At 42.9% G+C, this 13,922-nt stretch overlaps 1 long non-coding RNA gene across 4 annotated transcripts in view; it reads right to left on the minus strand.

Annotated features, from left to right (window-relative positions):
- Positions 1 to 13,922, minus strand: part of LOC137539148 (uncharacterized) — a 413,808-nt gene that overhangs the window by 185,763 nt on the left and 214,123 nt on the right. For 3 of the 4 annotated variants that reach the window (XR_011024932.1, XR_011024930.1, XR_011024933.1), the window contains one exon: positions 8,540 to 8,675. The exons of the other annotated variant lie outside the window; for it this stretch is intronic. This is a non-coding gene — a long non-coding RNA (uncharacterized lncRNA). The remainder of the gene's footprint in view (positions 1 to 8,539; positions 8,676 to 13,922) is intronic. 4 annotated transcript variants of the gene reach the window in all.

Consider the following 13,922-nt stretch of genomic DNA (forward strand, 5'->3'; position numbering starts at 1 on the left):
ATCACGTGTGCTGCTGCTGGGTTAGCGTTACCGGTCCCTTTTCCTGGAACCTCTCATCTGTATTACATTTATGACTGCATGCCGACAAAAAGCAAATTGCTATCCGCACGCTTCTTGTCCGCATGCAAGGCCTGGGTTGTTGTGTCTCAAAGCGTAGCCTTCTCCTCCTGCGCCGCCCTCCTCCTGTTCCATCACGTGTGCTGCTACTGGGTTAGCGTTACCGGTCCCTTTTCCTGGAACCTCTCATCTGTATTACATTTATGACTGCATGCCGACAAAAAGCAAATTGCTATCCGCACGCTTCTTGTCCGCATGCAAGGCCTGGGTTGTTGTGTCTCAAAGCGTAGCCTTCTCCTCCTGCGCCGCCCTCCTCCTGTTCCATCACGTGTGCTGCTGCTGGGTTAGCGTTAACGGTCCCTTTTCCTGGAACCTCTCATCTGTATTACATTTATGACTGCATGCCGACAAAAAGCAAATTGCTATCCGCACGCTTCTTGTGCGCATGCAAGGCCTGGGTTGTTGTGTCTCAAAGCGTGGCCTTCTCCTCCTGCGTCGCCCTCCTCCTGTTCCATCACGTGTGCTGCTGCTGGGTTAGCGTTACCGGTCCCTTTTCCTGGAACCTCTCATCTGTATTACATTTATGACTGCATGCCGACAAAAAGCAAATTGCTATCCGCACGCTTCTTGTCCGCATGCAAGGCCTGGGTTGTTGTGTCTCAAAGCGTGGCCTTCTCCTCCTGCGCCGCCCTCCTCCTGTTCCATCACGTGTGCTGCTGCTGGGTTAGCGTTACCGGTCCCTTTTCCTGGAACCTCTCATCTGTATTACATTTATGACTGCATGCCGACAAAAAGCAAATTGCTATCCGCACGCTTCTTGTGCGCATGCAAGGCCTGGGTTGTTGTGTCTCAAAGCGTGGCCTTCTCCTCCTGCGTCGCCCTCCTCCTGTTCCATCACGTGTGCTGCTGCTGGGTTAGCATTACCGGTCCCTTTTCCTGGAACCTCTCATCTGTATTACATTTATGACTGCATGCCGACAAAAAGCAAATTGCTATCCGCACGCTTCTTGTCCTCATGCAAGGCCTGGGTTGTTGTGTCTCAAAGCGTGGCCTTCTCCTCCTGCGCCGCCCTCCTCCTGTTCCATCACGTGTGCTGCTGCTGGGTTAGCTTTACCGGTCCCTTTTCCTGGAACCTCTCATCTGTATTACATTTATGACTGCATGCCGACAAAAAGCAAATTGCTATCCGCACGCTTCTTGTCCTCATGCAAGGCCTGGGTTGTTGTGTCACAAAGCGTGGCCTTCACCTCCTGCGCCACCCTCCTCCTGTTCCATCACGTGTGCTGCTGCTGGGTTAGCGTTACCGGTCCCTTTTCCTGGAACCTCTCATCTGTATTACATTTATGACTGCATGCCGACAAAAAGCAAATTGCTATCCGCACGCTTCTTGTCCTCATGCAAGGCCTGGGTTGTTGTGTCTCAAAGCGTGGCCTTCTCCTCCTGCGCCGCCCTCCTCCTGTTCCATCACGTGTGCTGCTGCTGGGTTAGCGTTACCGGTCCCTTTTCCTGGAACCTCTCATCTGTATTACATTTATGACTGCATGCCGACAAAAAGCATGTTACCTGTGCAAAGAAAACAGACATTTCCCGCATTTAAAAGACAGTTTTCAATTTTCTCAAAAACTATAAGCTCTTTTTGCTAAATTTTTTTCCTCTTGTACCTACTCCCAAGGTGCACATACCCTGTAAATTTGGGGTATGTAGCATGTAAGGAGGCTTTACAAAGCACAAACGTTCGGGTCCCCATTGACTTCCATTATGTTCGGAGTTCGGCTCGAACACCCGAACATCGCGGCCATGTTCGGCCTGTTCGGCCCGAACCCGAACATCTAGATGTTCGCCCAACACTAACAAGGACCTGAGAAAATCAGTACAAGTATTCTGCGCAAGCATTGTTATGCTGACAAGAGGCAGGAGACAAAAGCAAAAAAACATTTCCAGTGGGAAGCAGTGCAGGCACACTCACCCTCTGTCCATGTAGCAGAGGAGGAGACTACTGTCAATGGCTCAGTGAGTCTAATGGAAGTTCCTCAGTCTATTGGACTCTTCCTCTTTTCTGCATCCCCGGTGCTCTTCCCAGTGCGTAGGTTGAGGAGAGGGGCAGTATAGCCACGTCCAGAGATGGGGGTGGAGCCAAATCCAGGCCTAGGATAGGGGCATTACTACATCCATGGCGGAGGTGGAGGCACCATCCAGGGCCGTGATGGGGCCGGGCTATACCAGGAGTCATGTCACTCTGTTCTCGGCTGGGACTAATAACTAATTGTTGGCCAGAAATGAAACCATATTAATGTGCAGGGAGGCAGCAGGTGAAAAAATAGTCTCCTTTCACCTGCCTGCCTCCCTTTAATAAGCTAAGGAAAGGTGGGGGGTGGAAGAGAGGAGGTGCTGGAGGTCATGGCCGGCCCATGGGCCCTCACAAGTAAAAAATACAATTCTAAAGAACAAAAAAAGGAGAGGCAGCCAGGAACAGAGGGACTCCTTGTGGCTATGGGCCTTATAGCAGCCCCTGCCTACAGCTATAGAGGTGTACGAATGTGCCCGCACATGTGCAGAAGCCTGATTATTTTGGATGATACGGCAGCACCATGGAGGGAATCCGTACTACAGCAAGGGGCCAGAGGCTGCTGGGGGACTGGAAGATGCCCCGGGTAACTAAATCTGATCTCCCCCCACCTGACACAGTATCGCTTTAAATTTTAATGAATTCATAAACTCATCTTAATGTAAGAGATTTGTAAGCGGTAAACATAAAGTAATACCAATAACCTTCTGGACAGGCTGATCTGCAACACAAAAAGAGGAACAGCGTATAACATCTGTGCTCAGGCTGCTAATATATTCAGACTGCTGCATTGATATACATTTAAAAAGAACTTAACCATGATTTGTATTCCATATGGAAAATCCTAACTTAATTTTGTTGGATGCAGACTATTACAGCATCTGATCTTGTTATGGAGCGTAAAATATGCATTGTTTACAGTAATAATTTAATAGGATGAGTGCTGAGAAAAATGGCCTCGAGTAAAAGTGAAAATCTATGAGTTCTCTTCATATTTAATCACAACTTCGATGAGCAACAGATGGCAAGCAATCAATCCGGCTTGATTTTGCTTTTTTTCCCAGACAAAGTGCATAACAACATCAACAACTGGGACTGGGTGTGCTTGGTGATGAGTTTTAAACGAAAATATGGAATATTTTTAGACAGGATGTCTGATGATCATCTGAATGGAATATTCTGTGATACTCTTTTTTGTATTTTGTTGCATGATGTATCTGTATATATATATATATATATATATATATATATATATATATATATATATATATCAGAATCAGAATCAAAATCACTTTATTTCGCCAAGAACAGCAAGAGCTGTAATCGGAATTGCTTGTGGTACACATGGCATAGGCATAATTGGTATAATACAGACAGACGCACAACACGTACACTTGAAATGCAGTAGTCAGTTCGTATGGGCCATTTCACTGTTATTTCAAACACAGGTAAATAATAATAATAATAATAATGATAATAATAAAGATGCAGGTAGTGGCCTCAAGTCAAAGTTGATGAGCCCAGTCAGGCAGCTGCAGGAACCGGCTGACCAACCCAGCTAGAGTACGCTGGTATGCGGGCCAGATAGGGGGAGGTTGGAGTTCAGAAGCCGAACAGCTTGGGGGAAGAAGGTGTTCTTTCGCCTGGTGGTTTTGGAAGGTATAGCCCTATAACGACGGCCCAACGGGAGAAGCTTAAAGTAGTGGCTGCCAGGGTGAGCGGGGTCACGGGAGATCATGGTGGCCCTCTTCATCATCCTATTTGAGTGGAGGAGATCGAGGGGTGGAAGAGGAGATCCGATGATCTTCTCCGCGTCCGTTATGACTCTCTGCAGTTTGTGTTTGTCGCTGGCCGTTGCACCAGCATACCAGACAATGACTGAGGAGCAGAGGATGGATTCTATGGTGGAGGTATAGAAACTGGTCAGCAGCTCCCTGGGCATGCCAAATCTCTTCAGTTGGCGCAGGAAGAACAGCCTCTGCTGAGATTTCTTCTGGATTTTGGTGGTATTCTGCTCCCACTTCAGATTGTTTGTTAGAGTCATGCCGAGGAACCGCACAGATGTCACCCTAGAGACTTCGGTTCCCCCAATGAGGACAGGTGGGAGGGGGGGAGGGTTTCTCCTGAAGTCAGCGACTAGCTCGACAGTCTTTGCTGCGTTGAGGACTAGGTTGTTGTCCTTGCACCAGTTACATATTCTCTCTACTTCGCTGCGGTACTCCGACTCCCGTTTCTACCAATAAGGCCAATGATAGTGGTGTCATCTGCAAATTTGATGACTTTCACAGAGTCCGTGGATGAGATGCAGTTATTGGTATAGAGGGAGAACAGTAGAGGTGACAGAACACAGCCTTGTGGAGCCCCTGTGTTGGTGGTTCTAACACTGGAGAGGTGGTTGCCGAGCTTCACCTGCTGCGTTCTGTTTGTCAGGAAGTCTTTGATCCATGCCCGAAGCGTAGGGTCAACTCCGAGCTGCGTCAGATTGGTGATCAAGATATCTGGGCAGATCGTATTGAACGCTGAGCTAAAGTCTAGGAACAGGACTATATATATATATATATAATATGTATGTATAGTATTTATGTTAAATATTATATTATATCTTTTCACTGATGGGTTGTTTAATTTACATTATCGCACTCAAACAGCGTGAGTTAATTCTTACAGCGTGATATTATTCTAGCACACACGCGCAGTCCTAACAGCATAGAGTTTGCTCTTAAATTATGGACGACCATTTAACTGCCGCGTGACAATGACTTAGCACGGCCGCAATACTTCACCAGCACTGCTGCTACTACATTAATTAACGATACGATATGTCACTATGTCGCAGCATTTAGAAGGATCGTCCTTAACTGAAGAGCACACTCTACGTTGTTAGGATCGCATGTAGTGTGCACTAGAATCAAGTTGCACTGTAAGAATTAAGTTGCACTGTAAGCATTAACTTGCATTGTGTGAGTGTGCGATAATGTTAATTAATGTTGCCCTTTCATACAATATAACGTAGTCAGTAAGCGGCTTGTACAACAGTGTAAAATTTGCTGTTCCATCAATATAACTCAACACACAGCCATTACTGTCCAAATTGATGGCAAAACAATTGCGTACAATGTTAAAATTGTTCCCAAAGTGTCAATATTTTGTGTGCCCACCATTATTTTCCAGCACTGCCTTAAAGCGGTATAAAACCCTGACATAATATTCAATAAGAACATGTTTTTCTACTTTTTATATGCCATACGGTTATCATATTTGCTATATAAGTATAGTATATAGCGGAAGTCTCAAAACAAAAATCATAAGGAACATCAAATAATGGCAATAGGAAGCAGTGATGAGTGAAAATTTTGATATTCTTTTTGCATTAATTTACAAAATTCATCCTTTAACCTCCTTAGCGGTAACCCCGTGTGTGACACGGGGTAAGCCGCTGGATGGTGCCGCTCAGGCCCTGCTGGGCCGATTTAAATAATTTTTTTTTGCTGGACTCAGCTAGCACTTTGCTAGCTGTGCCAGCACCCCGATCACCGCCGCCGCGCGCCCGATTGTCGCTATCCGGTGCGGCGCGCCCCCCCCCCCCCCCAGACCCCGTGCGCTGCCTGGCCAATCAGTGCCAGGCAGCGCCGAGGGTTGGATCCGGAGTCCCAATGACGTCCCGACGTCGCTGACGTCGGTGACGTCATCCCGCCCCGTCGCCATGGTGACGGGGGAGGCCCTCCAGGAAATCTTGTTCTTTGAACGGGATTTCCTGATCGGAGATCGCCGAGGGCGATTGAAGCGGGCGGGGGGATGCCGCTGAGCAGCGGCTATCATGTAGCGAGCCCTGGGCTCGCTACATGATTTAAAGAAAAAAATTTAAAAAACTGCTGCGCTGCCCCCTGGCGGTATTTTTCATACCGCCAAGGGGGTTAAAGAGACACTGAAGCGGAAAAAAAAATGATGATATTATGATTTGTATGTGTAGTACAGCTAAGAAAAAAAAAACATTAAGATCAGATACATCAGTCTAATTGTTTCCAGTACAGGAAGAGTTGAGAAACTCCAGTTGTTATCTCTATGCAAAAAAGCTATTAAGCTCTCCGACTAACTTAGTCATGGAGAGGGCTGTTATCTGACTTTTATTATCAACTGTAATTGAACTGTTTACTTTTCCTCTGCTAGAGGAGAGTTCATTACTTCACAGACTGCTCATTAAAGGTCCGTACACACGCCGGACTTTAGGCAACGACGGGTCCGTCGTTGCCTCCCGCTGGGTGGGCGTGCCAGCGACAGTCCGGCATGTGTACGCTCTGTCGTCAGACTGATACGGCTGTTCCTGAGCGATCCGCCGGGCGGATCGCTCAGAAACAGCCGTATCAGTCTGACGACAGAGCGTACACACGCCGGACTGTCGCTGGCACGCCCACCCAGCGGGAGGCAACGACGGACCCGTCGTTGCCTAAAGTCCGGCGTGTGTACGGACCTTAAGACTCATTTTGAATGCTGAGTGTTGTGTAATCTGCACATATTATAGAGTGATGCAATGTTAGAAAAAACACTATATACCTGAAAATAAAAATATGAGAATATTTTCTTTGCTGCTAATCTTCTAGTAATTATTCATAGTACACAACCAATTCATTATATCATTTTTTTTTTTTCGCTTCAGTGTCTCTTTAAGCAAAAAATGCCACCGAAAATCATTTTGTTATAAGTTTGTGATTCTTCAAATTTTTTCCAAATTTTCACGCTAAACAAGTTATTATTTTTTTTTTTTTTTAGTTTTAGTAGTAAAAATTAAGATTTTTCACAATTTTGCTAATTTTTGCCATATTGTGAAAATACTAAGTATTTTTGCGAAAATATCCCACTGGTGACTGTATAGTACCCCTGCAGTAGACTGTTGCCTTAACAATGATTGGGTAATGGCAACAATTACCTTGCATGGATGCACATGTTTATTGCGGGTCAGAGTGGGAAAAGACTGGAGGCTGGTTTGAGGGTGCTGTGGGATGAGCAAGAGTAAAGGCGGTTGCTGAGGAACTGAGTAACGCGCACACACACACTAACATTGCCCCTATTATCTGCTCACTTTTGTGTTACTTTGGAGGAAAGTGTCATTTTGAGTGGTGGTAAGATTTTACACAGGCAAACCTTACCTTTATGCATGAGTAGTGTTCTTAACTAACCTAAAGGGTTATCCCTATCTCGAAAGGTCTGTTCACACTGGACAGTCTTAACCACTTTTTTTCAAACATTCACAAAAAGAATCAACAATGAAAAACAGCAATTTCTTTTGAAATGGACTTTAAATGTGCAAGCTAGAAATTGTCTTTTTTGAGGTGAATTTAAACATTGCAAAGTTCATGAGTTCAAGTACAATATCAATACTTGAAATAAAAAGTTGTTGCAAAAACCCCTGCATCTCTACCAGATAATATTTTGTGAAAACAGTGTTGCTTTTCTGGTACCGTAAAGAAGTCTCTAACATGAAGGTTAAAGTCCCCAGACTTGAGGAGAGATAATGAAGTCCTGTCACCTTTTCCTTACTGCACTTACTTGCAACATTTGCCTGTCAACCAAATGGGGCTCTAAACAAATACATTTCATTTATTATATTTGACATTTTCCTGATTAAAAATACATATACTATTAACGGGGCACTATGGCGAAAATACGTGCAAACATAACCAAATAAGAAGTACGTTTTTTTTCCATTGTAAAATGAGCCATACATTACTTTTCACCTATGTTGCTGTCACTTACAGTAGGTAGTAGAAATCTGACAGAAGTGACAGGTTTTGGACTAGTCCATCTCTTCATAGGGGATTCTCTGCAAGGCTTTTATTCTTTATAAAGATATTCCCTAAAAGGATTTAAACAATGATGCTGGCCAGCCTCCCTGCTCGCTACACAATTTTTTGGCAGCTGGACAGAGCAACTGCCATTCACTAAGTGCTTTTGAAAATAAATAAATCCTTGAGAATCCCATACGAAGAGATGGACTAGTCCAAAACCTGTCGCTTCTGTCAGATTTCTACTACCTACTGTAAGTGACAGCAACATAGGAGAAAAGTAATTCATGCCTCATTTTACTCTGGAAAAATGTACTTCTTATTTGTATATGTTTGCACATATTTTAAATTTAAAAAAAAATTCACCATAGTGCCCCTTTAAAATCTATTTTAATACTTAACCTAATAAATAAATACTGTGTATAAAAAAATGAAGGGTGAAAGAAAAAAAATCACAGTACGATATTCTACAACAACTGAGCAACCCTTGTTGCGATGCACGTCTCTTGCCTAGTATTCTGCAAAAAAATGAATTCATATCACGAATCAAACGTTAACATTCTTCTACTGTGCCCTGTTTCTGGATCTTTAATTTCAAAACATACCCCATCCTCTCGATTGCTCAGCATTGTATTACCATTTTAATATTGCCGCACAGGCGCCGAAGCTTGGCTTTGCAGTTTGGGAGTCCTCATTATGCAGAGAGTCAGCACCTCAATTGTTACAGATGATGAAAATAGTCAAGCATGCATGCTGTATTATTCCTTACTCTCCTATAGAGAAGACAAACAGAACAGGCATTAAGGACAATGGGAAGACATGAAGCCTCGCTGAGAGAGCAACGGAAACCATGGCTGGAAATGGGAAAGTCAGCTGTATCATAGTTATTAAAAAGTAAATAGGAAGGAAGCAATGATAGCTTTTCTGCAGAAGATACAATAGGACAAAATAGTTTAAAGAATGGATCTACCATTGTGTTTTATCTGTTTGCAAAAAAGCCACTCTATTCTTCCTCTCTTAAGGCTGGATTCACATTTGTACCGAGGTGATGTGGTGCAAGCACTGCATTGGACCGCAGGAATCACCTTTTTTATGACCCTTTGCTACAATGTAGGGACAGTGTCATATGCATAGCGCTGCCCCCTGAGTAGTGAAGTACTCCTGCTGGGCAGGAAGTACGTCACTGGGATTCCTTTTGACCCACGCATTACGTGGCGTGTCGTACTGCTCTCCCGTTGAGCACACTTGCTGCGTCTCCCATTGACTTGCATTGCTGCTTAATCCATGCGGTAGGCAAGGATAATACGGTAACGCGCTGCAGACTTTATGTCGGGAATGCGATAACTTTGATACCTCTGGAACACCGTGTCATATTTCATGAACTGTGCAAGTCTCCAGAGACGGCCGGGAGTCGTAATATGGGGCGACGCAGAGCGCAAGTGTGAAAGGGGCCTAAATGAAAACTGCAGCATAAAATCTTAATCATACCTTGTATCACTTAATGTTCAGAAATTACACTTCTGCGCAGTATAGGTCACTAAGCTAATGAATGCATTCTTCTGTGAACTAAGACCCCGGCTTTTAACTTAGCTGTAGGGATAACAGTGGTGCCTGGATGAGTGAATCTGTGAATGCATTTGTTCGAACATCTGCATGTGAGTGTGTGAAGGGTTAATTGTTTTTTGTTATTTTTCTGGCCACACCCCCTTCAGCACCTCCCTTTCCTTAACCTCCTTGGCGGTAAGCCCGACCTACGTTCGGGCTAGCCGCCGGAGAGGATCACATGGCCCCCGGAGTTTTTTTTTTAAATAAAAATATTGATTAATCTGCTTAAGCTAGCACTTTGCTAGCTAACGATGCCCCCCAAGTCCCTCCACTCTCCCCAATCACCCCCGATCGCCACCGTTCTACGTACCCCCCAGGGATCCCACGATGGCGCAGCCTCCCAATCAGCTACAGGCTTCGCTATGGGGAGGATCGGGACTGAGCATGACCTCATGACGTTGATGGCATCATGACGTCATGTCCGATCATTGCCATAGCGATGACTGAAGCTAAAGGGTGAAGATGCGGCTCTCGCGGGATCGCGGACGGGTAAATATTGTCGTCGGTGATCGGGGGGATCAGAGCGGTGCCGGGGGACTTAGGGGCCACAGTTACCTAGCAAAGTGCTAGCTTAACCACTTTCCCCCCGCCCGTACGAATTTCTCCGTCCCTTTTTCCATCCTTTCACCCCCGGGGATGGAGAAATCCGTACTTTCCGCGTTCCCGCCGCTGTCCGCGCTCCCGCTCGTAAACACACCGCCCGCCGCTAGTAAACACGCCGCCGCCCGCTCGCCCGGAGATCAATGAGCGGGAAAATCCATTCCCGTTCGTTGATCTAAGCCCCGCAATGATCCGCTGCTCTCCGATGAGCAGCGCGATCATTGTGAAAAGTAAACACTTACCCAGCCTCCAAGCACTTCCTCCAAGCTTCTGGAAGGACGCTTGGAGGTCGCATTAAAACAAAAAGTTACTGTGGCCATCTTGTGGCCAAATAGTAAAACTACACCATACACATTTTTCACATACAAATAAATTACTTTTACACAAAACATTAACTCAATACCTCCCACACTCCCATTTTTTTTTTTGTAATTAAAAAAAAATTAAAAAATGTACAATAAAAAAAATACAGAAATAGTTACCTTAGGGACTCAACTTTTTAAATATTTATGTCAGGAGGGTACAACACTGTTACTTTATAAACTATGGGCTTGTAATTAGGGATGGACGCAAAACTGAAAAAAATGCACCTTTATTTCCAAATAAAATATTGGCACCAAACATTGTGATAGGGACATAATTTAAACGGTTTTATAACTGGGACAAAAGGGCAAATACATTTCATGGGTTTTAATTACAGTAGCATGCATTAATTAAAAACTATAATGGCCGAAAACTGAAAAATAATTAAAGGAATACTATTGATGAATGCATTTATTTTTAAATGTTTTATGTTGTAGCACACATTATGGCAAGTACTAGGAGCAATTTGATTCCTCACACAGCTGTTCCTCTCAGCTGTAAAATCCTCCGTCAGTTTTGGCGTCAGTGTTGGATACAAAATGTATCTAATACTGAGCTCCCAGAGGGCTAGACCATATCTCTGCACAGGGGACATGCTATCAACTCCTCAGTTTATAGTTTAATTATCACCTTGCTGAAAGAATCTTGTTGATATAGTGGTAAGGGGTTAAAGATTCTAGCAATGTGTGTTTATTATCTTTGCTTCTCTTGACTGATAAAGATACTAATAATGCTAATTGTAGACAGTGGTCTGCCCCTCTCAGCAGCTTGTAAAGTGGATGCAGCCTGGAGTGAATCACCTCAAGCAGGGAGCCAGTCTGAGTGTAAACACAGACTCGTGGTATAGCTAGTTATATTCCAGGAATATTCCAGCTCATTTAGTTACCTGTTACCACCTCAGATCAGCCTATTTCTCCTCATGTCTCCTGCATGCTGTGAGTGACAAGGTGAAATATATTTGTCAGCTGTGTGACAGAGTAACCAAGCAGCTCAGGGTGACCCAAACTACTATGAGCTGTGTGAAAAATGAATTTTTAAGCAGGGATAGCGAGAGAGACCTGGGTGAATAAATAAAGTGCCCCTAGCACTAGTGGTAATGTGTACACTAATATAGAGTATTAAAAAAAAAAGTCGTTTCAATCGATAGTATTCCTTTAATTTTTTTCCCACATTTTTCCTATTTTCCCATTAAAACACATTTAGAATAAAATAATTCTTGGCATAATGTCCCACCTAAAGAAAGCCTAATTAGTGGTGGAAAAAACAAGATATACGGTAGATCGTTTAATTGTGATAAGTAATGATAAAGTTATAGACGAATGAATGGAAGGAGCGCTGAAAGGTGAAAATTGCTCTGGTGGTCAGGGGGTAAACCCCCTCAGTGGTGAAGTGGTTAAGCATTTAGATCAGATTTTATTTAAAAAAAATCCTCCTGCGGACGCAGCATCTGAAACTGCGTACCGCCAGGGTGGTTAATAATTTATTTAATGTCCTAACTAGAGGCGATGTGCCAGGATATATGTGTTTTTTCTTGTTACTGACCCCTGTGGCTAGGGTTTTAATCCAGTGCACTCCCTCCTTCCCCTGTCTGTGTTTTTTGTCAGCATGCACACAGCTTATGCTGGTGTATGTGCATGGTGCACATGGATACATTACGTTAGCTCCCTAGAGTTAGGACACCTACATTTACCTGGGTACTTCTGCGCAGTGTAGGTGACTAAGCATAAGAATGCCTTCTTCTGTGAACTAAGACCCCGGCTTTTAACTTAGCTGTCGGGATAACAGTGGTGCCTGGATAAGTGAATCTGTGAATGCATTTGTTTGAACGTTTGCATGCGAGTCTGAGAAGGGTTAATTGTTTTTTTCATAACATTGCAGTTCTTAATTTGTTGAGAGGATGGTAGATAGGGACTTAGGATAAGACTAACTCCTGCCATTATTTCTCTACGCACACATTGGTTGATCTGTTAGTTATTACCGTGAAGTGATGCCTGTTCGAAGTCTTGAGAGGAGGAAGCAACCCAAGTCTGGTTAAGGAACCTTGTTCCTGTCATAAGCTCTACTGACAGATAAGGGGCTGCCAGGTATTGAGATCTGGCAGTTCTTGGATATTTTTTTTACTGCTCCAGACACTAAAGGGTTATCTTTGCCTCTGCTGTTCCCTAGCTAGAGATCTGTTTACATTCAGGTTTTTATTTATTTATTTATTTATTTTTATCAGAGTTGATGATTCAACTAATTTTTTCTGTTGAATTTTCTCAACGGTGTTTTGACACCTTATAAAAAAACAACACATTTTCAGCCCTTCAAAAAGCAGGAATATGCTGAGAATAGGTTTTGCAGGTAAGATGGAAAATGATCTCTTGGGAAAAAAATCAGGAGAGAGATTAAATGAATCAGGACCATAGATGTTAATTAAAATAAAAAAAATAAAAAAAACATCCCAAGCCCAGGTTCACTCTGGACATCAGAATACCTTAACTAAATAAGTGGATACTTGAGTTAAATACTCTGATCAATACTTTGCTCACAATCAAATTGGGCCTTCTATAAAGATGTACAATGTGAGTTTAGGACCACTTTTATGATAATTCTATTTTACTCAAGTAGGTCATAAAATGTAACACAATAAAATTAGTAGGATCATAATTACTGTAATATTATTATTATAATTAATAATATTATTATATGTTATACAAAATACTAGACACATATCTATTTAAAAAAATAAAAATAAATAACATGTATGATGTATCCTCAATGATCCATTGAATTCAGGGAAAGGCAAAAAAACAACTACACATTTGTAAACAGGTAAAATCCTTGGATCAGCATTCTTCTATACATTTTTGGAAATATAGGTAGCATTCTATATTTTTACTATTTTAGGAAATCTTACCTTGAAACTATGTTCTGTATCCAGTAGAACCAGCTCTGAGAGAAGACTATTCTATATTTCCATGGCCTAAGAGTAAAGAATTCTTTTCTGCGGTAGCAGCTTAAACATCTTTTCATTCATCCTCAAGGAGCGCCTCTGAGACTTTCATGGTGACTTTTAAGTGAACATGTTTTAACTGAATCTTCAGTATAGGCCATTGTTATTTTTATGCAAGGTGATCAAATCGCCATTAGTCTCCTCTTCTCAAGGGCCACTAAATTTAGTTCATTGAGCATTTCCTGGTAACTAGGCTTCTCCATTTCCCTCATTATGCATAATAAAAAATCTTACAACAAGAAAATTAAAATTGTATTGCCTCCCCAGATTATTCTCTATCTTCTGTAGCAATGAAATAGGCACAGGGAGTAGACATATTGGAGAAATGATTTTAATTCTAGCAACTTAGAAAGAGTTTTGCATTTATTTATTTATTGTGTTGAAAAATGTTGTGTGCAATGTTGTGTAAGTGTCGTTTTTAACTGTTAGGGCTGATACCCACTCGCAGTATTTTTTC

Source organism: Hyperolius riggenbachi, chromosome 11, assembly GCF_040937935.1.
Source record: "Hyperolius riggenbachi isolate aHypRig1 chromosome 11, aHypRig1.pri, whole genome shotgun sequence".
NCBI classification, from domain to species: domain Eukaryota; kingdom Metazoa; phylum Chordata; class Amphibia; order Anura; family Hyperoliidae; genus Hyperolius; species Hyperolius riggenbachi.